Source organism: Ammospiza nelsoni, chromosome 13, assembly GCF_027579445.1.
Source record: "Ammospiza nelsoni isolate bAmmNel1 chromosome 13, bAmmNel1.pri, whole genome shotgun sequence".
Classification (NCBI taxonomy): Eukaryota; Metazoa; Chordata; class Aves; order Passeriformes; family Passerellidae; genus Ammospiza; species Ammospiza nelsoni.
Genome location: NC_080645.1, coordinates 16,693,571 through 16,718,261, shown reverse-complemented (window position 1 = coordinate 16,718,261; position 24,691 = coordinate 16,693,571). Strand labels below are relative to the sequence as shown.

The 24,691-nt window shown below is 43.0% G+C and overlaps 1 protein-coding gene across 2 annotated transcripts in view; it reads left to right on the top strand.

Annotated features, from left to right (window-relative positions):
* MAF (MAF bZIP transcription factor) overlaps window positions 1–24,691 on the top strand; it is a 184,559-nt gene that overhangs the window by 41,270 nt on the left and 118,598 nt on the right. Inside the window, exon 3 of one of the 2 annotated variants that reach the window (XM_059481163.1) lies at window positions 20,147–21,265. The exons of the other annotated variant lie outside the window; for it this stretch is intronic. The gene's annotated coding sequence lies outside the window, so the exon portion shown is untranslated. Of the gene's footprint in view, window positions 1–20,146; window positions 21,266–24,691 lie in introns of those variants that run through there. 2 annotated transcript variants of the gene reach the window in all.

Here is a 24,691-nt window from a genome sequence, read left to right as displayed (position 1 = left end):
CTTTGTATTTCTGCTCTGAGTCCTAACAAAGGGTATTTATTCCCTCTCTAAAACACAGAAAGGACCCCAAATGCTTGTACTCTTACAGGGAGCCTGAAAGTAAATCTTGCCAAGCTGAACTGCAGCAATCTCTGGGGTGGAGTATAACAGCTATAGTGCAGCATGCAGAATCTCTCTACAGGAGAGGGAGGCTGGTGCCAATTCCAGGCAAAACTATGGGGAATGGGATTCAAATGAGCACAGATGCAATGTGGCTCACGGACAAAAAACGAGCATCACAGTACTACAAAAATGCACGTAGGTTTTAGTAGCCTTTGGTGGACAAAATACTGCTTTTCTATGAGGGATACCTAAACAAGGCAAACAACATAAAAATTATATCACACATTTTGAATGCTTCCTAATCCCTAGGGGAGTATTTTCCCCATCTGTCTCAGTTCCTATCTCCACTACTCAACTTTCATTTTAATCTAGAATTTGGTCCAGCCGTAATCCGGAGCTCCTGGGGAGGATTTGCATGTGAAGCTGCTGGGAGGGTCCCATTGCTCCTCTCCCGAGGTCTGCTCCAGCCTCTCCTGGCAGTTTGCAGACTTTGTCCCCCTGCTGCATCTCCAGCTCTTGCCGGGTGGCAGGGCCAGGTAAACGGAAAGTGTGAGGTTTCGATAACCTGCAGCAAGTGTTTTCCGTCTCCCAGGAGAGAGCTGAGCTGGAAAACAATTTGGAAGACGAGCAGAGATCTGGTGTCATTTTTGGTGCAGCTACTAGGGTTTCTTGCTGTGAGCCCTTATCAGTGGAGTCCTTGTAGAGCTGCTCATCAGCAGAGATCCTGGGGGCGAGCGCAGCGTTATTGCTTCGTCCCATGTGGCTTTTTTTATCAGTGCTGTTCTGGCTTCTAAACCTTCTGGAGACGGCTGTAATTGGGTACTTTGGGGTGGCTTGGCTGTTTTTATAGTGCAAGTTAAGTTTTTAGACTGGGCTTTAGAAATAAAAATAAAAATAAAATAAAGCGAAAGAAAGCAAAATAAAAGCAAGGAAAGGAAAGTAAAAGTTAAAGGAACTGAAATGAAAGAAAGTGAAGTGAAATAAAATAAAATGAAAAAGAAAAGTAGGCATCTGTAGTTAGAAGAAAAGAAATGAAGTTCCAAATAAATAAATTCTACTTCTCTTTCTTGGAGCGATCTAGGACAGCTGATGGAGATTGACACTCTTAAGTTACATGAATGTTTTGAACGTGTAAAGAATGCTTTATAAATTCAGCTTGGTTTGCTGTGATACACTTTCCAAATTAGGATACTGCGGAGCAGATTGTGAAATGGTGATTTACATGACTTGAGGATTTTGCTCCTTGTGATTAAACACAATAGCACTTTCTTTGGTTCCCTTTAGAATGCATTTTAAAAAATGTATTTAAATATATGTAGAAATGTATTTAAAATGCAGCTTATTTCCACAAATATAAAAATATCAGGCAAAAAGTGCATTATTGAGTGCTGTGTAAAGTACAGCTGAGCATGTCTAGAATTGCAGCATTCTAAAGGAGGAAATAAAATTACAACCAAGAAAAATATTCAAAGTACCGTTTTGGTTTTTTTTTTTCTGGCAGGAAAGTGAAAACATGGAGTTTTGTTGGCTCATTCTTCCTTTTGCAAAGGATTTAGTGCTGAGCTTTTACCTCGCTACATGATATACTGCAGTGAAATGCACAGAAATTTGGGATTAGAAATGAGTTGTAACATCGAGTAAATTTTATGTTGAGAAATTTAGAGTGTGCCAAGCAGCCAGCTCCTCGGACAAAAGACTAACATGAATAGGTTAGAGAATTATTAGCCTCTAATAATAGATGATATACTATATATCAAGTAATGACTACTTACTATCCTGCATTTATCTGTTACACGATGTCCTTTTTAATTACCTACCCTGCCGCCACGGGGGCCGGCAGCTGGTGCAAGAGATGCTGCAAAGCTCATGCCTTCTTCCCTCATAAAATGAAAATATCTTCCCAATCTGTGCCCTTGCAGTTGTTATACATGGGTTTTCCAGGAAAAAAAAAGCATCCAAAGCATGTCTTTTTTGGACAGTAGTTTTTAAGGAAGGTCGTGTTACTGAAATTGTGTTTCAGCAGAGTTAGATCCAGTGGAGAGCAAAACTCTACCCGACTGTGGTGCTTCCCTTCATATTTTAATTCCTTCTGCTGCTTGTCTAGGTGAGGAACGGATAAAAATAGATTGTTAGATGAGGCTGTTGCTTTTAATTATATTCATAATGAGCATTCACCATCTTTAATTCAATAGTGCAGTATAACGGGGGAGGGCAGGGTAGTTTAACCTCATTTCCTAAGGAAATGAGGCATATAGCGTCCCACCACCCACCCACCTGGACCCAGGCCTCTCCTAACAACGTGTGAGTGCTTTCTGAGTGGGCTTGAAAGGGGACAGACATCTCAAAGGTTACATTTCCTCCTGGAAATTGGGGTGAGTGCAGGGAAAAGCTCCACATTGGTGTGCCAGGCAGGTAAGTTCAGTCATTATCTCTGCTGATGGCAGCCTATGGCCAGTGACATCCCCTGCCTGCTGGGGAACAGCAGGGCTGGAAGAGCTGGCCATCAGACTTGCTGCTGGGGCTGGACTTTGGGATGGGCAGCACTGGGCAAAAACAGAGGAAATCACTTTTGTTCCCAATTTGGTTTTGGGTAGGAGCATAAATTCTGGGAACCTCATTTTACACAAATTCTCCCCAGTGTAATGTCAGTGCATTCAGCCTCCTGGTTTTGGTGAAATCAGGGCAGAATGAGGAGCTGGTTTTCTCTCAGGACAAAGCTCAGTGAAAATTATCCACTGTGCTTTTGGACCTGCAGTGTTGCAGGGGACCTTTTCCATGCTGTGGCCCCAAAAGAGCAGTTCTCCCCCCTGCTTCCCTCCCTCCATCTGCTCCCACACCGACTGCTCTTGGAGCTGGCAGAACATTAATAAAAAAATGTAAGTTTTATGGGACAAAGTAAATAAGGCAATTCATATATCATTCCTAAGACACACAGAAAGGAGGCAGAGAAAAATAACCAACCGATATTTTATATGAGGATATTTCCATGAGTCAGCTCATTTTCACGTTTCTGGGCTTCCAGCTGCAAGCTCTGCTGTGTTGGCTTATCTTCTACTCGAGGCCTGGCATGTGCCAGAAGTAGCTTATAATTGGCTGTGTTTCCCCTTTGTAAATGGTAATAATAGAGCCTTTATCAGCAGAGAATGGCTAAAAATTTGGATGTCTTTAATTTCATCACAACTTGTAATTTTTTTCAGGTCTAATATTACACAAATAGATCGCAGAGCTCCTTGTTCAGGTTGCAGGGCTGACAGCAAGGGGGTTGATTTTTGTAGGTGGGATATTGAACTGCCCTTCAAATGTTCCCTAAGCAATGGCCATAGAGCTGAATTTATCCTTTAACCCTTGTGGCAGGGGTTTCATTAACCCCTTGGCTTAAGAAAAGTCATAACAGTTTTGGCTCAGCCTGGCTGGGAGAGGCTGGTGCATTTATTGTGGCAGCCTTGGTGTTTATTGCAGGGCAAAAATGCAAGGTATTTTCAATGTATTTTAATTCATTTGAGGTTTTCAATGAACTCACCTCAGCCTTCTAAATTCCTCCTGAGATTGCTTCCTGTGGATTTCAAAATGACTAAATTTAACTGGGTTGGGGGGGGAAAGCAGCTCATTCAGTATGATTTCTAAAGACAACGCTGCAAGCTTTATAGAAAATGAATTTTAAATTTCTACATGGCAGAAGAATTTGGTTGATCACAGGCATAGGAAGGATGTTGCAAGATTTATTTGGCCAGTCACAACTTGAATTTTGAATAAATTCTGTCAAGCTGTTAAAAAAAAAATGGAAATACATCACTTGACGCATTCAAATCACAAATATGTTTGAAGGGAACTGCAATCTGCTCAGAGATGTCCTGTGAATAAAAAAGATTTCACATGTGTTTAATATATTCCTTTTTGAGGAATTAATTGTCCACCAGCGCTGACAAGCGTGGGGGATGGAGGAGCGGAATGGGAGCGATTTGCAGTTCTTAGTGGGAATTAGTGGCATGACTATATTATAACAATCATAATTAAGCTTTGTACTTGAACAGTGCCTTTCCTTGGGGAATCTCAAGGCACTCTGTCAAATTTATGGGGAAATCCCAGGGAAATAAGTGATTTCCCTACAGATCTGCAAAAATTCAGTGGCAGAGCTGTGAGCAGACCCCAGGTCTCCAGTCTCCTGGACTCTGGCTGCAGCTCACAGCAGGAGCTGCCTGATGCCTCTGTCACAAACAGGGCAGGACTCAGGGGCTTTGGGGGCACAGCCTGGGGGTGCAGATGGATGCTGGGGGCACTGGGGTGCCTCCCTCACCTGGGGCTGTGCAGGGAGCAGAGACACGACATGGGTGGGGGACAGAGGGAAGGTGACAGCAGGGACTGGCAGCTCACACCAGACAGCCCTTTCAGTGGAACCCTGAACCTCAATAAAAATAACAGTGGGAAACCACACTTGGATGTTGTTGTAACCCTGGGGAAGTCCTGTCTCCTCCGTGCCTCAGTTTACCCACCTCTACAATTAATATGGTGGCACTGTGGGAGGAGTTTGGTGGTGGACTTTTCATGACAAAAACAAAAAAAAATCAGGAAATCTTACATGAGGATGTGGTGCTTTGAGCATCATTTGAAGTTCATCAAGGCCAAAGTCCTGACCAGAAAAATGTGCTCTACTTTATCTCAAAATTCAGCGTTTGTGCAACAAATACACAGGGAAATTATTTATGCGTCACGAAGAAGACTCTGATGAGATGATCACAGTGGTCTGTTCTTTTTAAAATCCCTAAGGTTAAAAATCTTTACAACTTAATGTTTCTAACGTGCTTTGAGACCTTCAGAGGCAAGGTTCCTTTGGACTCAGTAGGATGAATTGGCCTCCTCGAGTAAGCTGAGTTGAATTTTGTACGTAAGACAAGCAACATGTTACGTTATGGATTTGTTTGCTCCCCTGGCTCGTTTCACCACTTTGTGCAGCCTGTGAAAAACCAAACAAATTCATCTGATTGCACAGACAGAGCAAAGCCAACAGTAAGTTTTTCAGCTAAGTGCCTGCAGAGGATGACAAAGTGTTCAAAAGACAACTGGACTTGACATTATTGAGAATGTTTAAAGCAAGCAGTAAAACCTTAAACATTGATTTGGTGTTTTACTGGAACAAATAGAGAGATTTAAAAATAGTGGTTAGATGCTGAAAAGCACAGCTCCAGTGAAAATCCCCATATTTGCTCTGAATAAATTCTCTCCCTCCTGGGAGCAGGCTGAGTGTGGAGAGGAACAGAGTTATTGGCTTCTCTTGTTAGGCCCAGGCTGCTCATTTGGTTTGGTGATGGGCAAAAGGATATTCTTGGGTCCATGTGAAGGAGCCTGTCAAGGAGCAATGGGCAGTGCTCCTCTGGATGGGAGCATGAGGTGTTTCAGAGGGAGCTGAGCTGTTGGTTCCATGCAGAGAAATCCCTCCCTCTGCCCTGGGAGCAGGGTCATGGCAGTGGCCTGGTGAGGGGCAGCGCTCTCCAGCAGCACTCCTGGCATCTCTGCAAGCCCCGGGTCAGAGGACCAAGGGTATCCCACCAGAACTGGGACAGTTGGCAATCCTCGTTCTTGTGCAGACTGTGTGAAATGCACACCATTCCCCAGAGCTTACAGGCACAGTTACAAATGAAGCAAAGATGGCAGGAATGACATTCCCTTGCTAATTATAGTGTGGTCCCATCTGTATATTTGGTGTTATGTCACCAGCTCCAGCCTGCTTTTTTCTAGCAGGGAAATACTGCTGTAGGTCGAAGCTCAGCACAAAAGGCTCCAGACCTCTTGTAATGTTATAGTTGCTTGTTTAACAGGGACAAAACTCTACTTTTAAGGGCTATCAGTTGGAAATTTGAGAGCGTGTTGGCTAAGGTGCTTTTTGGGTAATTCAACAGTCCATGTTTAAAAAGCACTTGGGTGTGGATAAACATAACAGAGTTCAATGGCTGCACACTTCATTGAACCCCTCTGGCTCCATTGGCACCTTGTGCATGGCAGCAAAGCTGTGAGCTCAGGTCCATCCCTCCTGCGTGGAAAAGGTGGGAGAGCAGCTATCTCCCTGGCCATCAGCACTCTTCTTGGCTGCAGACTTTTTGGTTAGTAGATAGTCTGTGAAGAGTTTGGACTGTAGGACCTGTGCATTACCCTCCAGGAATTCCCTCAGAGAGATATGAGGACAGAAATTGCCCTACTGAATCACTCCATGGCGTGTTTCCTTTCAATCCTCTTGAGGATCTCATGTGTCCTCCTAGGGACCCAGATGCAGTCCTGGAGACCACATCTCTGTTTCTGTTGGTGGAGTTTCCTGGGTCCTTCTTGTAAAATGGTTGCAGTTTAGGACCTTAAAATTGCTCATGGAAGATGCCATTTGTCCCTCTGAAGGAGCCCATGGGGTACTTCTCTCTTGCACGTGGTATTTGTGAACAGTATTGGTGAGCCTCATTGCTAAATCATATAGGACTGAGATTTTTAATTGGGGTAGAGGTGGGAGCCTCCAAATCTCATGTGATTAGAGAGTTCTCATAACTTTTACATTTATTATATAGTCCAATTAGCATATTTCTTACTTTAATGTCTCTATTGCCCTGTTCAATTTTGAAAATCCAAAAATAAGAGCATTGCTAAAACTTGAAAGCCATTAAGTGAAAATAGTCCAGAAACAAAAGTAGAAATGGGTGTTCTTAATTTAATTCACTGTTTGGGCTAAGAACAATTAATGAAACTTTGGCAAAACAAATAATACAATAAATAATGACAAGGTAGCTAAAATCTGAAAACCATCCACTTCTCCTCCATCCACTGGTTGTGGGAGTGTCAAAAGGAATTTTAAAAAGTCAAATAAGCCACCCCAAAGGCAGGCTTGTGTGAGGAGGTGGAGAAGAACTGTGCAAAGATGAATCTCTCAGGGCTTGCACCGGGACCTGTCCTGTGAGGTTAAAGCCCCTCTCTGCCCCCTGGTTTGCTGATACATCCCAGAGATGTTTGGTGGAGTTCATGTGCAGGAGGGGAAGCCGATCCTCAAACAGCTTTATGGGTGAGGAGAGGAGCTGCCACTTGGAGGCTGTGGTGTCTCTGAAAGTCAAGGAGAATTTGTACCAGCAGAAATAGGCTCTTGGTTTCTTGTCATGCAGGAAGCCGTTGGTGGAGCCGGAATTTAACAAGTTCACAACTTAACAAGTCCCAGCCTAGTGTCTGGACTACCAGAATAGATTTCTTTCTCAAATACCCCCAATCGCTCAATGCTTTTGTCAAATTTCTGTCTCTCTGTACCCAGTGTCAGCCTCAGTTTAACAATGAAGGTAGTCCCAGAAAACTTCTCACAAATAAGCAACCTATGCTCCCTGTTATGAAAGCAACCTCCTACTGTCTAGTATATTAATTCTGTTCTTGTGAGGCACCGTAGAGGTTGAATTTTCTCTGCCTGGCATGGTAACTCATTGCTTTCAATTTTTTTTAGGATTTTCAAGCTTTTGAAAGGCTTAGAGTGAGCCATGAAGGCTCCACCTCTTTCTTGGCCCTGTAACCCATGAGCAGTTCAGCTGAGGCTAAGAGATTTGTGTATAATGATTTGGGAAAGTTGTGAGTATAAATAGTAAGGAATTTGAGATGTTTTTCCCCTCTGTAATTCAACACTCAATAGCTTCCCCTTCCACCCTGCACATAAGGTGCTGTACCAAAACCATGGAAAGAATTTGTGGAGCTTCAGATCAAGGAAGTTCATAAGCTTGCAGGCTTTTTTCTTGCTTGCTCTTTTAAAAAATCTTATAATATCATCTCCTCTGGAGAATAACATAGCCAGAGGACTTTACAAATTTTCACCAGATCCTCTCACCGGGAGCATTTGCCCCAGGGCAGAGGCAGGACAGCCCTCTGATCTCTCATGCAGTGTGGTAAGGGCAGGAGCCTGGAATAAGTGTTCAGCCTCAGCTTTTTCCTTTCTTTTTTCTCCTTTCTCTTTCTGGTAGCAGCTAGTGCTGAGAGAATGTGTTCAACCTTCTCTAAGCTCCAGCCTCAGCCTTCCTTCCCATTCCACATCTCACAGATCTACCAGCCAAGGTACTGGGCTGCAGCACACAGAATACCAGAATAATTTAGGTTGAAAAAGACCTCTCACACCATGGAGTCCAAGCTCAAATGACCAGGGTCATCTTGGCCCCAGCTCTCTGATGAAATGCCCATCCCTGGAGTCCCAGGACAAGCCATTCCTGAGCACAGGGGTTGCCATTACATGTGGCAGCAGTGCTTGGAGCTGGGGACACCCTGGCCTGGGTATCTCTGTAAGGACAGGTTTGCTTTTAAATGCCCTGCAGGTTCCTTTCATCTCCATAAACATCTTTGTTTTAATTTCTCCTGTGCTTTAAACCCTACATGTAAAATGCAATGTAAACCTCAAAACAGCCTTACTTATTCTAACAGAAATGTTCTCTCCGAGCAGTATAAATGCAAATTCTCTGTAGCCCCTGTGATTTCAGCCCAGAGATGGGTCTCAGGTCTGCACTTTGTCCCCAAAGCCTGACTGAGAACCCCTTGTACAGCTCTACAATTACACTGACTCAGGCACAAATGATGGACAATCGCAGCATATATTTGTGTACCTTCATTGCCAGGCATTTAGTGTATGGTTTCATTTTTGAATCTTGACTTTATTTTGCATCATGATATTTGAGCATGCAGATTTACAAATCAGGTCCCAGCATTATTGTTAAAGAACCCTCAATGCTTTTGGTAAAAACCTGAGTAAGTATTTGTTATATTTAGAGGCAATTCTGCTTATTGTTTCTTCATACCATAAGCTTTTCACTGACCTAGATTTTGCTATTTCATTTTCCATTTGCTGTCCCACAGTACATTTGCATGGAAAGAAAGTCTTTTGTCTTTTAGTGTTCTCTTGCGCTTGCTATTTTATCCACCAGCCAAAATCACACTCACTGCCCTGTGGTGGTGTGAAGAGCTTCACTGGAAGTGATTGTGTGGCTGAGGATCCTGGCTTCAAACTAGAAGTAAAAAGCTATTGCAGCTTTTAGTTTTGTAGAATCCTTGGGCTGAAGAGTGCTGGAGGACCAGCCTGCAGCAGAAGAGCATGCAAAGAGGAGTGGTTTGTGTGTTTTCCAGCAGTAGCAATTTACAGAAAGAAAAGTGGACAGAGTCAGAAACTGGCTTCCTTTCAGTCGGAGGGAATAGACCTCTCCCTGGATGTATATTACAACTATAGCTAAAGACACAAAACAACATCTTGATTTTAATTCTGGTTTCAGTTTTAGCATGTCATTAAAGAGATACCTGTATTGACAGGAAGAGTTGTAATGCTTTTGGGGAGTTGTTATTATCGTATTACACGATTATGGTGTTTATTGCGGTGGTGCCTGAGGGCTGAATTTACAAATGCTGCGGATGGATTACATGGGTATTATGCTGCACACAGACATTTTGCTGCATGTTCATGTTGAAATCCTGTGAACTGGACAATGTAAACAAATTAACATTATCAGGGAAAACCTGTTTTTTAAGTTAACTTTCCCTGCAGACTATACTCAGCCAAAGGACACTTGCTCTTGCTCTTACATCTCCTGCATCTCAACCATGTTCAAAAATGTTTTTACTAGCACATGTTAACCAAAACCTTATCCTTTTCAGAAAAAAAAAAAAAAACAGGCATGTTTTAAAATGCATTTGATCCAACCAGCTAGTATATTTTTAAACACGACAGTGTTATGTTTAACAGTGTGTTAGCATATGTCAATTAACTTCTTTCCGCAGAGTGCTGACAGAAGTGCCCCCGTCACCGCCAGCCCTGAGGGGCCCTGGGGTTCAGTCGAGTCAGCAGAAGGGAGCCTGTGCCCACACCTCCATCCAGCCCACTGAAACTCAGCACTGGCTCTTCTGGACAGTATCAGGGTGCTGGAAGAGGGCAGGGTAGATTTGAAGTAATTTCTCCTTCTGCTGGCTGTGATCTGCAGGTAAACCCCCATGGTCGGGGAGATGCACCAGGGCTCCTCTGTCAGCACCCCAAATGATGTCTCCTGTCACACACGTGAGCTGAGATGCTCTCACTGCACACAACACCCTTCCAGACAGAATAAATAGAGACTTTTTCTCACACTGTCAGGAGATCACACTTCTTCCCTGTGCCAGATATAGATGAGATGGAGGAGAAAAGATGCACGTGCACGTGCATGTAGCCCCTAAGTCTCCCTTGTGCCCAGAGGAGGTGGTGAAGATGGCTGTGCCTGTCTGGGGTGCTTTCTGTGCCAAGCCATGGCCATGACGATGTAGGGTACTCCAGATCACACTGGCCAGTGCAGAGGGAACACTTTAACCCATTGTTGGAAACAGCAGAGACCTTTCTGTCCAGATACTGGCATGTGCTCCTGGATAAAGCCATGAGAATGTGGGAACTAACCAGTTGTACCCTGGCAGGACCTTCCTGTGCATCCCAGCCATGAAGCTGTGCATGATGAGAAGTGGAGCGGGGAGCACACAGCTCAGGTCTCAGCAGCAGAGCAGGCAAAACACTGCTTTGCCACAGGGATGTGGAGGTGCCTGTCCATGCATGGCAGCTGCAGAGACACTGTCAGGTGTTTGACAGGGCTCATCTGTTACTGCCCGTGCAGAGGGTGTGGGATCAATACATGGGCAGTTATGGCAGAAGAGATGTCCAGGGCCTGGATCCCCATGCCCTGCTGCTGAGGCTGCTTGGTGTACCCATGTCCCAGCCAGACTCCATGTGCAGGAGCAACCCCCAGGCAGACACACCCGCCTCTGCTGCTGTTCCTCATCCAGGGAATTTGGGCAACCTTCATTTCTCATTTCAAGATTAGCAAGTGCATGAATGACTCCCACGTGTTCTGGGACAGTGTTAATGGGAACGGTAGAAATACCTAGAATAAGCAGTGTCCAAAAATAGGTCTCTTGTCCTGCCAAAGTCTTGCACATGTTCTTAACTTTCCTGCCCTGGGAAGCAACTCCTGGCACCCTGCAGGGCAGGAGAGTTTTTCCATTTGCTTCAGTGGGTGCGGGATTTCATTCTGCCTCACAGATCTGTGGATTTTAAAGGGACTGTCCATAAGGCACACTTGAACTCTTTGCAGGGTCGAAATATTTTATATTTTTAGCACTGACACGATGGTCATGAGGGAAAAGCACGTATTTGCCCCGCTCGAAGGGCATGGTCAGACATGCTGCTCTGCTGGGGCTGCTTGGGGTCAAGTTGTTACTGGCCCTGAACCATTTCTTGGGGTGCTGCACCTTCCTGCTACGCAGCTTGGCTGCCATAATTGGAGCCGTGGAGCTGACCTCCACCAGCCGAAACATGTTGGAAGTGGGGTTTTATAAATAGACTGTGTGGACAAAGGGTGTCTGCTCCAGGGTGTTTATGGGGCTGGGAAGAGGAGCTTGGGGCGGGGGATGGAGCCTGACAGCTCCCAGTGAAGCAGCACAGCCCTCTTTGCAAAACAGGGAGCGTGGTGCTGGCAGAGCCTGCGGCAAGCCCTCGGCACAGGGAAGGACGGGGAGGCCGTGACCCGGGGTGTGGGTGCTCAGCTATTTTCTCCCTGTGAGACTGGCTCCCAGGCCTTTGCTCATGCAAACCCTGACAGATCCCATCTAAATGAGTAGCTGGAAATTATGTGCTCCCTCCCTGGTCTGGGCTGGAGCTGAATCCTGCTACCAGTCTCAGGGAGAAGCTTTTGCTGCTGAATGCAATTAAAAGAACCAGGACTTGGCGCTGTGGGATCTTGCCCAGTGCTGGTAGTCAGGGTGATTGACACTGAATCCTTTGATTTCTCCAGAGGCATCATAATATTTTAAACTTATTATTAATTGCCAGTATATTAATCTCAGAATAGTATTAACAGTATTTCAAAATATAATTTTATCCTATCCAACCCGCTGGGAAAAAAAAGCAGTTTTGTATGAACTGAACAACTTTATAGACACTGTGCTTTAAAACCAGATAGATTTTCCCTAGTTAGTTCCATTTCTATCTAATATTGGTGGAAGATTAAAGATACTGAATCAATGGCTGTAAAAGCTTACATTAAAAATTTGCAGTAAATGAGAAGAGGAAAATTTCATTAGAAACATAAATTGTAGCAACTAGAATGCCTGCAACTTATTTTTAGTATTCTACTGACAGTCACACTTGAAAGCCTTTTTTTTCCAAATGTTTTCTTTTCTCAGATTAAAAAAAAGGAAGAAAATGACCTCTAATATTTTGAAATATAGAACTAATTACAGTACAGAGTGATCCTGGTCCCACTGAAGTCAACTGCAGCATTCTTTATGACATTGCAGGATAGTGCCTCTATTAAGAAATAGTAAGGAAATTAGATACTTTAAAGAGAAGGGTTTAAAATGAACTGGATCTGTTGGCCTCTTTTGTAAAAATACCTTAGAGCCACTTTTATCAAGTCAAAAGGTTCATTGAAAAGAGAGAAATTAAAAGATGCTGCTCATGGAGCCTGGCAAAACATGAAGTTAGCAACAAATATCTCTCCAACCCAATTATAACATTCAAATCAAGGAGGAAAAAAAATTATTAAATATAATGAAAGCTTACTTTCTACTGAGAAAGTCTACTTGAAGGTGTCCAGACCTAAGGGAATTACCAAGTCAGCATTATAGTGGAGAAAAAATGTAATGTAAATGAGAGTGAAATAATCAAATTTTTCTGGTGGAAAAAGGTGCAGTTGTTTGATGTAATTTTGACACACAGCATAATTTCAGCATCAACAGTGAAGTTTAAAGAATCAGTGTGTCTTCATGAGATTTCTGTACAGAGAAGCCATTCAATGGGAAAATCTAAATCAGACTTCGGTTTGCACATTGGCCCCTCTATGAGGGAAAGACCTGCATTATTTTAGTTTCAAATAGAAAAATAGAGATGACCCTTTTTCATTAATTTCTAGGCATCTTTTCCACTCAAAAATCCAGCATGATTGTGGCATATAAATCACAAGAAATGTGATGTGTGACTGGTTTTGTTCTCACAAAAATTGAACTTTGGTTTATGTCTCTAATACCAGCTCAGCCATTTAAAACTGCACAGTTTTCCACAGTGAGCTACTCTGGACTCATGTCACTGTGCTTCTTGCAGATGCAATTTTTCAATATCACGCGGATATATCCCAAACAATTAAAACAATTAAAGCAGGGCATGTCTTCAGTATTTTACTCAATCTCATAGTCTGTATGAAATATATTTGTAATTTTGTGTTCATTTCCAAATGGAGACAGATTCACACACCCTCACAGCCAAACTCAGGACAAGAACCAACAATTAAATGAAGCCTGAGATCCAGTCCAAAGCAGGCATATACTCAATTTAATTTTTAAATAGCTTAATTAATAGTTTCAGCTAAAGCAAAGAAGTGAAAATGGGTCAAACTATGTAAACATTGGTTAGAAAAATACACTGTCCAGCCAAAGCATTGTAGAAGTGCTTTTAAGAAGAATGGTCTTTAAATTTAATTTAAACATGGGTTTCCAACTTAGGTAAAAGCCCAGTTCAGACAAGGCCCAAGCCACTTTTTGTGCCACAAAGAATTACCGAGGTATGCTGAGAGTTTATTTAGCCCTTGCTCGTTGTGAGGCCGTGTTTCACCGTGCAGTCATCATCTCCTCCTGGCTGTCAGCGCGTTGTTCCCTCTCGGAGCTCACGGCGAGGGCTGCGAAACGTCCTCGGCAAATATTGACCAGGTTTTGAAACGGGCTGGGAGGCGCTGCCATTGCACGCTGGTGTTTGCCTTCTGCGCACGGCCAGGTTCAAGTTCGTATTGGCTCAGATGGGGGCTGGGGTCCCTTACATAACCCCAAGGCCAGGAGGGGGATTTTGCTCCGGAGTAGTCAAAGCAACGCCGTGTGTCTTATCTGACCAGGCAGTGCTCAGCAGCCCTCACTCCATGGGAACATGCGCTGGTTAACTTCTTGGTAGTTAACCAATTGGTTAGCTTCTTGGCAGCTAACCAATATTTTGCCCCTCTGGATTCCAGAGGGGCAAAATCATAAAATGCAAGCAATTTCTCTCAATCTAGAGTATGACTGTATTACAGAGAAAACTATTCTTTACTCAAAAAAAAATTCCCATTTTTTGCAAAATTTTTCTGTGATACTTAAATTTCAGTTTAAATGACCCAAGGGTGTCAGTTGAAAGGGGTAAGAGTGTTGTTTTTAAAATATATTTTTTTAATTATACAGTAGCACTTACATGACTCTATATACTTGTAGCTTGAAGTTTCTGCTATACTGAGTTCTTTGCAGGTTTGCTGATTTGCAGTTAACTTCCAGGATCCTAACTTTTTGGTTAGAATAACTGAAAGATTTCTGTTTACTTGTGGGGTTTTGGTTTTTTGTTTTTTTTTTTTTTTTTTTTCTGTTTTCTTTTTTCTTTTAATTTTAATTTGATTAAGTTAATAAAAAGAAAAAAGAAGAATAGAAAAAGATTTCAGATGCTAAGTACCAAGACTGGCTCAGGTACATTGCTTTAGGAAGATGCCACTCCCATCCCCTTCATTAGCACTTCTTACTGGTATGATAAATTTGGGGGGTTGATACTAAACTTTGGCTAACTTTTATCACATGAGAATTTCCCCCCCATTTCTTACATTTCACCTTGATTTGTGCAGAGCAGGTCATGCAGCAGAAGTTGGCAATGTCTGAAGGTGTCACTGCTCTTTCCCAGCCATCCCCTTTGGAGCGTGAAGTCAGGTTTGGGGGAGGAAGTCTGTGGTTGGTGGCTTTTTGTAGAGTACGTGGCTGGCAGATGAGACTGTTTTGGCCTTCCTGATCTGAACACTTTTGTTTCCATTGTAAAGGATGACACAATCTGTGCAGGCAACAAAACCCAGCTGGTTACCGTCTCCACCTGCAGAACATCTGCAGCAGGAGGGGAACGTATCAAAGATGCTTATAATGAAGCACAATTTTTACTGTTTATGTTCAAAAGCAAAACCACAACAGGAGACAATATCCCTTTCATGAGAATGAAGTAAACAAACATTTTGGGCTGGAGAACAGGCTGGATGAGCTGACCTACTCCAGCTTGTTTGAAAAGTTAAACGTGTCAAAGGTTCTCTGCCAGGCAAAGGGAAGATGTAGGAGAGGTTTTTATAAATGACATTTGGGCAATTAATGTTAACCATCAATATCAGAATGGCTTAGATTACATGATTAACTAGTAAGAGTTTTGAGCTGGCTGGTAATTTTAGATTAAATAGTCAGGCAGCCAGTGACTTGAATATTGATGAATATCCGGTGTTTTATTAATATGCATTCTCTATAAATTAGAGGCTTAGTACACAAAGAAGAATCCTAATGCTCTTGCTATTTTTCATTGCCACAGGTAGAGCTGAATAATTCATAACAATTAATTTATTTCACTGATTTAGCCTTTTGGGGCAGGGGGGAGCTAGGGGGGAAGTTGAGCACGAGTAGTCTGCAGGTAATCTTTTCCATGTTTATTTACAATAAATAACTTACCAGAGACATTTGAAGATTAATTCTTAGTTGTGGGGATTTTTTTTTTGTATTTTAAATTGGAGAAATTTTGAGGAATATGGGCATAAGTGCAAGCAACCTGTCAGTCAGTACAAGAACCCAAATGAATTTTAAATTGTAAAAAAAGCCCAACTAATTGCAAATACAACATATACAGGGTCAGGCTCATGTTGATTTGTATTGATTGGTGCAATGCTGGTTACACTGCATATTTCTGCTCTTCATTTAATTGAGTCTAGTCAAGATCAAGATTTCTTACAAATATTTCTGTGGGCAGAATTCATTGCCTGGATTTAGTCCCTAATTCACAGGTAAAATGCTGCCCCTTTTGCAGCCAAGGGAAATTTTACCCTTCAATCTGAAATATCCAGGATTCTACCTGCTGATGGCTGGCAACATTCCTGAAAATCCTTTTTGAAACACACGAAACAATAACACATCCAACACGAATGGCATTTTATATTTGTGCAAACTTTCAGAATATCCATATGCAGATTTTTAAATATTTTTTTTTTAGGCAGTGGGAGATGGTGCCGTAAATACGAGACGAGATGTTGCAGCACAAAGATCATTTGCCAATCCTGCAGCTCAGGGAGGCTGCAGCCCTGTCTCATATCCTGAGCAGGTAATATCCAGAAACACACGAGGAGGAGGAGGAGGAGACTGCATGATTACTGCCTCTCCCTTTCTCTGGTTCTTACAACACACTCACAGCAGTGAGGCTTGCATAGCACACCATAAATCATTGCCTCATTATGCTGCTTCTGGAGGTTTGTTTAGGGCACCTATTCTAGTATGGGCTGCAGAAGATTATTTGTTCTTCCCAGAAATTCCTCTCTGATTTGATTTGCACACAAGGAAAAAATCTCTGCATCTTATTTTTGAAATAATTTCTTAGTGTGCAGAACAATTTACATTACAGAGCTGCCTAAGAAAGTAATTTCAGCAATGTCTGGAGGTGGGTGATTTTGTTGAGAACAGGCAAAGGTTACAGAAGGTTTTTGTGTTTTTGTGACTTGTCATTATGAAGTATTAATAAATGAAACAGAGGTTGCTCCTCTCCTCCTTTCTTCCTTCCTCCTTCTTGCCTGCCTTCCTTTTTACTTTCCTTCTTTCCTTCTTTCTTTCTTGTGTACATAAAAGCTGTTGATCTCTTACCTAGCCAGATTTTGTTGAATTATTGTAAAAGAAGCCTAAGTACCTCATTAAAAAAACATTGCAAGGTCTTCATTCACTTTTCCTGTATGTCTTTATCCAGCCCTAGTTCACAACTGGTGCAGGAGGGCACCAGACTGATTGATAGATTGGAGATTTTGACACTTGGTTTTGACTTAAGGAGACAAATTTTCCAAATAAAAGGTGTGCATTAGTTAGCCTAATTTACTAGGAGCAGTATTGCTGATTTTGATACAACAACAGTATTTATTTAGCCTTGCACCAAGTAAATGCTGGAATGACCTAGATTGTACCTGCAATGGATTGGAACGGCCAGAGCTGAGACTTTGGAGAGCAGGTGGGTGCACTGCAACACGGCTGGGTTTTGCTGCAGTGACAATGTGATCTAGGATCTGATCCAGGCTCCTCAGAAATCAATGGAAATTCTACCCTTGACTTTACTGGGCTTTGGATCCTGCTCCAATTGTACCAGGATGGAAATGAAATTACTCCAGCTTGGAGGAAGAATTTTCTGGCTTAACAGATTCAGTGTTTTGAATTGATGGGTGTGTTTGTAAAGGGGTCCTGACTTCAGGTTTGAGTGTTTTTGACATGTGCCTTGCCATAGTCCTCCCTCCTAGTCACAGCTCCCTGAAACACAACAGATTTCTGTTTTGTGACCACTCACAGACATCCCAGATGCACAACAGCATTTCATGGGTGATTGTAATGTGAAACTCAGAATCATTGTAAGCTTGCTCAAAATGTGACCTGCCTTCACACAAAAGCTCCCTAAGCTTTCTGAACCTCCCAGCAAAGCTGGATGTGTTCACAGCCATAAAGAAGCACAAAGCTAAGAGACTTTGGTGTGTTTTGAGGTTTCACTGCACATCCTCCTGCACCATTGTATCTCAGAGTCCTGGGTACAATTCTCATTTGATCTTAAACTCTTACAAAGAGCCTAGGAATAGAAGATGTGCTGAGGTAAGGGCCAGAAAAGACTTTTTCTAACACCCACTGCAACCTGAGTTCCCCACAAACAATCAGGACTCAGCGAGAATTGTACCCAACTTTTTTTGATGGAAGTGCAGTGGTGACCTTCTAGATTGATTAAAGATGTGACATTGATTGACTTTGAAGGGAGCCACATCCACCCTTCTTCTGCCAAAAAGGCAGTGGCTGCAGTGTGAAGCCTCAAGAATGGGGCATTGCTTTTCCAAGTACATGGAAGACATCCAAGGGTAACAGGATAATGCAGATAATGGGATAGGGTTTCTCCCCTCCTCTCCCTCAAATACCATATAGCTAGATTTTGGCTATCTAGCCTCATGCCTTAGAAGACTTTTCTCTTACAGCTACTTAAAGGATGAAATAGCTGAGGAAACGAGCTCTTTTTGCAGGTTATTTAGGATGTTTGGTGGTTGAGAATGTCAAAAAGAACTGGTGGTGTTGACTCTGCAGGCATCTTTAATGGTGGTGGGGGTATGATATTGTGAGGACCAGTGTCAGTGGAAGGGATGGTGTGGTGGGGGAAAGCTTTATTCCTCAGGCCAACCCACCCCTGAGGATTGTTCACACTGTCACTTTGGGGTGTCAAGTTTGAGAGGTGCTAAAACGGCCCTATTTGCCAAAGATATAGAGCATCTTAACAATATCTGGTCTCTTTAAGGCACCTTGTGTTGGCACTGAGGAATATTGGCCTCCAGAATTACCACTTTTGAGAATCTAGGCCACTGAACCTGATATGAACTATCAGAAAGCAGAGACAAGGGAGCACTTATGTTGGAGAATGTATAGTGGCTTGAAAACTACAAATCAAAATAATTCACCCTTTTATGTGTAAATCTCCTTCTCTTTGATACACAAATTGAAAAGCTGTCTGGTTTCCTTGTAGTTTCCATAAGCAAGCAGTGTGTGACTGCACCCTCTAGAATGCTATTTAAGTGTTATTTAAAGTGCAGACCTGTTAAAGTCAAGCAAGCCGATCTGTATGCTAGAACTGAGCCCACCAAACCTTACACCCAAAACCAGCAGGGAAGGGGGTCTCAAGTGCCACAGCTCCCTTGTGACGAGGGCATGGAGTGACAAACAATGGAGCACCAAAAGATCAAAGCACTTTTTCAGGCACAACAACAAAATCAGAGACAGAAAAACACCAGGTCCACCTGGTGCAGGTGTCTGCCCTTCCAAAGCAGCCTTTGTCAGGTTTGACACAGCCAGATCGTGCAGGCAGGAGCTGCACACTGGCAGTAAAGAAACATCAGCAAATGAACCTCTGTGTGCATTTCTGAGCTGGAGAGAAAGGCTGGAGAGCCACTGCATGAAGCCCACTGGGACATGCTGAATTTACAGGGAGTTTATTGGAAAATTTCAGTGAAAGCATGGAAAGACTGTGTGATATGTTTTGCTCATATTCCAGAGTTGTTTTCCCTGGTTGAGCACCTCAGTGCAGGTCCTGTGGAAGTCAATAGCTGTCTTGCCTTTCAGAAGGATTACGGCCCTAAATAGCTTCTTTAGGAAGTGTACTTTGCCTGGTGATAACACAAAGCAGAGGGTGGATGATTAACACCAATTAGGATTATTTACAAGAACCTAGAAAACAATAGGTCCATAAATCATTGTCTTATCAATTGCAGTTCCTCCTGAGTAATTCAGTCATCATTGGGCACACTGTGTTTGTTAAGTACAGATCACACTGATGTTAGGTGAAGTGTGTGCAAATGTTGAAGGTTCAATATGACCTAAAATAGCAGCATGTTACAAAAAAACCCTTTCTTTCAACGTTTTTATGTTCTAAATCCCCAACAGTTTACCCCCAGATATATTGAGTGAATTTAAGGCAACTAACAGTAGCCTTGTTTCTCTTGGGTTATGCTTCAGCTCTGTTTACACTTGTGTCTCCCTTTGGGGTGGTTTTGCAGTAATCTCCTGGCTGTCTCCATTTGTTGGGCACTGGTCTGGCTGCAGAACAGCTTCAATGCTCACATATTCCTTCCAGAGGAGAGCCAGTGGGGAGCTCTCTCCAAAAGCAAGCCAGGGCTTGGTGGGACACTGCTCTGATCCAAGGGGCAGCTGCACCACCACAAAGTCCTTCAGGGTGTCTGTCACCCTGCTTTGCAAGAGGAAGGATGTCAAACTTCCCAGAGCTCCAATACCAGCCTGGAGTGGGGCTTGTGCTTTAGGAAGGGTCATCTGCTCTCTGTGGCACCCTTTTTGCTGGTGGCTGGCAGCTCTTGAACCACTACTTCTCTTTCTTCCACCAAAGCTTCTCCTGGCTCATTTTCCTTTTTATTTAGTAACTGCCCAGTCTTCTGTAACTGTTCCTCCTTGCTGCTGATCTTTTTTTACTTCTACTTTTATCACTTTTTGTGATCCCTTTTCCAATTTCCAACCTTAGTCTCCCAGAAGAGCCGGAGTGCTGATGCCTGGATGCAGAGGAGATCACACTGCTTATAGATCTGCACCATGAGGAGGCCAAAAGTTTCTGCAGCAGCAGGAGGTAAGCCAGGACTGCTGGTGGGTGTAAGGAGCAGAGAGCAAAGCCACGTGAGTTTGAGAAGAAGGCAGCAGCACCCTGAGGATGGACACTTTGGGGCAGGGTCACGGTCCTGTACAGAAAACTTGAAGAGCACTGAAAACTTCAGGTGGGAACACACCACCCAACCAGCTGCTTGTGTGGTTTGGTCCATGGACCTTTGGGGTCTGAACACCAGAGACTGAAAACTCTTCGCTTACCCTAAATTTCCTCTTTATGGACTTCTGATGTGATAGGAATGGCACAAAAAATCCAATGTGTCTTCTTCACCATAGTGTTTCCAGCCTCCTAACTTTCCCAGGACTACTTTCTGCTCAAATTACTGGAACTTAATTACATGAGGTTTAATTTCAGTTGCTTGGCCAGCTTTAAAAACATATATTCAAATTTGAACCACAAGGACAGAATTTTGGGAGCCTCTTTGTCCTCTCACTTTGTGTTAATTTAAATGAGGAAACTGTGCCTGTGAATCTCTGCTTTACTTCACCTATTCCAAGTCACTGTCAGCTCTGGAGAGACATCCCTGACTCCCAGCAATTTAAAGGAGAGCACAAACAACTCCTTATTGTTTTAATTTATGTTTTTGAAACTGTGCAAACAGTAGAAATTTGTCTTCTGCTTATGCATTTTGTTGTAAATAAAATGTATTGAGACCAGAGATGGAGTTACACTGACTTTACACCAGATAATGTATTGACATTTTACAAGGAAGTGTTGTATTATCCATCCATTTCACAAGTAGATCTTAAAATGTTTAATTATAACACAAAAATAAAAAAAAGAAGTGGAAGGAGAATCAAGGGAGGGACATGGAGATAGAATGCAAAAGGACATGGATGAGAAGTGGTGGAGTTGGAAGATAACAGTACCTCTCAAGGCATTATCTGAGAATTCCTGTGATTAGGACTTATCTTTCTGGCTTCATTATTTCATCATAATCTGCTGTTTACCTGATAAGTAATAAATGGCCTCCAAATTTTATTGCATTTGTTCACTTTCTTCAGATTTTGCATCAGTTTGCTCCCCTCTTAAGGTCTTATTTCTGTTAAGGAATAAAGATTTTGTGGCTTTACTGGGGTTGACTTGTTCCTCTGGTATTTCAGGGTTGTTATTTAGCTAGCAAGGGTCCCACAGCAATTCCTTGAATAACCCTTCCATCTATCACATTGGGATGATCAAGGATACATTGCAGCTGATGTCCAAACACTGTTGTGTACCTGGGGTTGGGCACCCACCTCCAACTCAGCAGATATAAAACCCTCCAAAAAGCCAACAAAAGAGGCTTTTTTTAAACACTCCAACCCGCTAGTGGATTATCTTTAATGGGTTGGCAGCATGCCCCTTCCTTCCTCTGCAGGAATGCTGGCGTGGCTCTGCACCCTGGATTTGGGTTTTTGGTGGCTTTGTTTTATTTTTGTTTTTTCTGTATTACAGCATGCAGAAGAAATAAAGTGTAAGACTGATTTGTAATAGTTCATGATGGTTTTCTTTTCTTCTTTTTTTTTTTTTTTCCTGGGATTAACTTATTTACCTGCCAGGAGACAAATGTATTGACCAGCCCTCCTCTTTGGGGAGTGACCCTTGCCAGCATGGCCCTGCAGGAGAGGGCTCCTTGCATGGGCTGGCTGCTGCTTCTGGGAGCTCACAGAACGCACCTTCAAAGGTTGAGTGTCAGCTTCTTCTGCGTGAGAGAGGAGAGGAAATGACCTTCACCCAGCTGAGCAGGGAACAACAGGAAACCCTCACGGTCCTGCCATTTCCCACCCCCAGGATCCGGAGCTCAGGGACCTTTCTGACAAACTGTCAGTGTTTTTGTCAGGGTTTAGCTGCTGCAAATATATTACCCCAGTATGCTGATGATTCATGGGGAAATGGTGTATGCTGATTTAAGTGATGGACTAGCCATTCTGTAATGGATTTGAGAATTCCCAATCAGATTGTACTTAGTTTTATCAAGCAGGAAGCTGGCAGGCTGTGTTTTAATCAACTGATAGCATCTCTTGGCAATTGGCATCCAGCTAGTGGACAGAGTGCTTCTCAAAGACCAGCTCACTAAGTTACAAACAGTCACAGCCACTCAGATCTCTCAGCTTTATCTCCTATTTTTTCTGTTCAGCCTGTTTCTTTCCCAAATGAAAATTTCAGCTGGAAGTGAAGGAAGATGAAACATATCTGCTTCTCTTTCACTGCTGTTTTAGGAGGAATGGATGAGACAGAATGCATTTGCTTCATCCCCCAGAAAGCTGTGCTGAAACAAGCTCCTAAATGTAGTATAAAATCCCAGCACCAGACAAGTTCTAGGATTTGGTCCTGACACAAGTTTTTGGAGTGCTCACATTGTGTAAGCATAGTAAATCCACAATATGGGGCCACACCAGGTAAGACATGGCCTTTTCCCCTTTGATTAGGCCATGACTCATTATTCCATGACTCATTATCTATTATGTCACCAAAGACATACCCAGTGTTCTGACCTGTACCAGCAGATATCAAGAATGGTTCCCTTCCCTGATAAAACTCATCAGTCTATTCATTACTTCAGGGAGAGACCAGCTCCTGCAAGGCATCTTCACTGCACAAACCCTCAGATGCCACAGCTACCTTAAATAATTCCCTACTCAGGATTCATGTTTTGTCACACTTATTGAGCTGTGGAGCCATCCACACTCAAGCACAGCATCAGACCTGAGGAGCTGGTTTGTTGTGCCTGGCTCCTGTGGAGTAGTTGCTGTACTTAGCAACCCACCTCCAATATAAATATATCTGCTACTCTGAAGAGCAGGCTTTGAAAAGCACCAGAAGGGATCACTCCCCCATAAAGATTTTTTTCCAACATTGCAGAGATTGTTGGGACTTTCAGAGAGAAATTCTTCTCCCAGTTAAGCATCCCAGCCAGAGGGTGAAGATTTCACCATGGGCTGAAAAAGCTCTGGTGCAACCCTCTTCAATGGCCTATGAACCTCCATTTAAAGTCCTGTGTGAGCTGCTTTTGAGCCCGGCAGACATGGAGGGAGCTGGAGAGCAGCCATCCATGCAGGTGGGATTTGGGAGCCATCCCTGATGTCTTTGCACAGGGGTCCCACAGCACAGTGTGGAAAAACAGCTCTGAGAGCTGAGTGCTCAAACCACGTGGGTTTGAAACTGCTTCAACATTTGGAACCCTCAGAAGAGGCTGATGATTGAAAGGTTGTAAAACAATCATGCTCCCAAAAAGTAATAAAAATAAAGGTGAGGTGTAAGGAGCAGAGAGGAGTGATTCATCGGGAAATTGTGCTCTTGAAATTGTGTGACAAATCCCGGGTGAGGGAGGAGCTGTGTGTAAGCACTTAAGGGCCAGATCCTGGCTTGTCCAGAGGAGTTGAAGATCCAGTGAAGATTAACAATGGACCTGTAGCTGAAAGGAAAATTTTAACTTCCATCTTAGATGTTTTCTGTTGACCATTATCTGAAAATCAGAGAAATCACACTCCTGTTTTCAGTGTCATGTCCCATAAGGGTTTCAGCAGACAATGAACCCCACTACAAGAAATGAAGTTTCCAATGCCAGAACCACCAAAAGGACATGTGAAAAAGTCTTCTCTCTTTAGGGTGGAAGTATACAATTTCCACAGGGTCATTTCTGTGTAAACATTCCTATTTGTATGTTTTACAGATTGAAACAAAAAGGTATCTTCCAAACATATTCAATCAGTCAATTTTAAAGCAAGTTAATTAATGTATCTAAGCTTTACCACAGAGCATAAGTAAGTGGAAAAAATCCCCCAGCCAAATGTGAAGAGTCTAATCTTGATTTTCTCACTCTTTGAGTTCATTTATTACAATGTTTGCTCACTTCTATAAAAGCCATGCTCATGTAATAATCTAATTTCTGAGAGCATCTCGAGGGACAGGAGATCACATTACAATATCTCACATTATGTGTCATTCAGGCAGTATCTCCCAAATCATAAAACCTTTGGAAAGGGAACGACACTTGAATAGCAGATTCCTCCTCATTTTCTTTTTCCCTTTCTGAGCATTTTTTTTCCAGCCCAATGTTCTCTTCCTTATATTGTCTGACCTCATGCACCCAGGCTGCTCATCTCCATTCTGCAGAGAAACAGGCTGTGGTGCACATCTCTCCTTGCTCTACCTGACCACCTCATCCTGTCTCACACTGTCTTTCACACAGTTTGGGATTTTCCCTTCTGTTCTGGGCTTTCATTTGTGTCACCTCACTGCCTGTGTTTTGTGCCTATGGGTTCTGTTTGTGAACTGATAAACTGGACTAGAGAACTGGCCCTGCTGACTATAAAAAAGCCCAGGTTTCAGATCAATTATTCCCCTGGTCAGAATCATTTCATTTCTAGCCAAAACTGTCCTAACAGAGGGACAGGACCTCTCCAGCTGCCTCTGGTGCCACCTCAC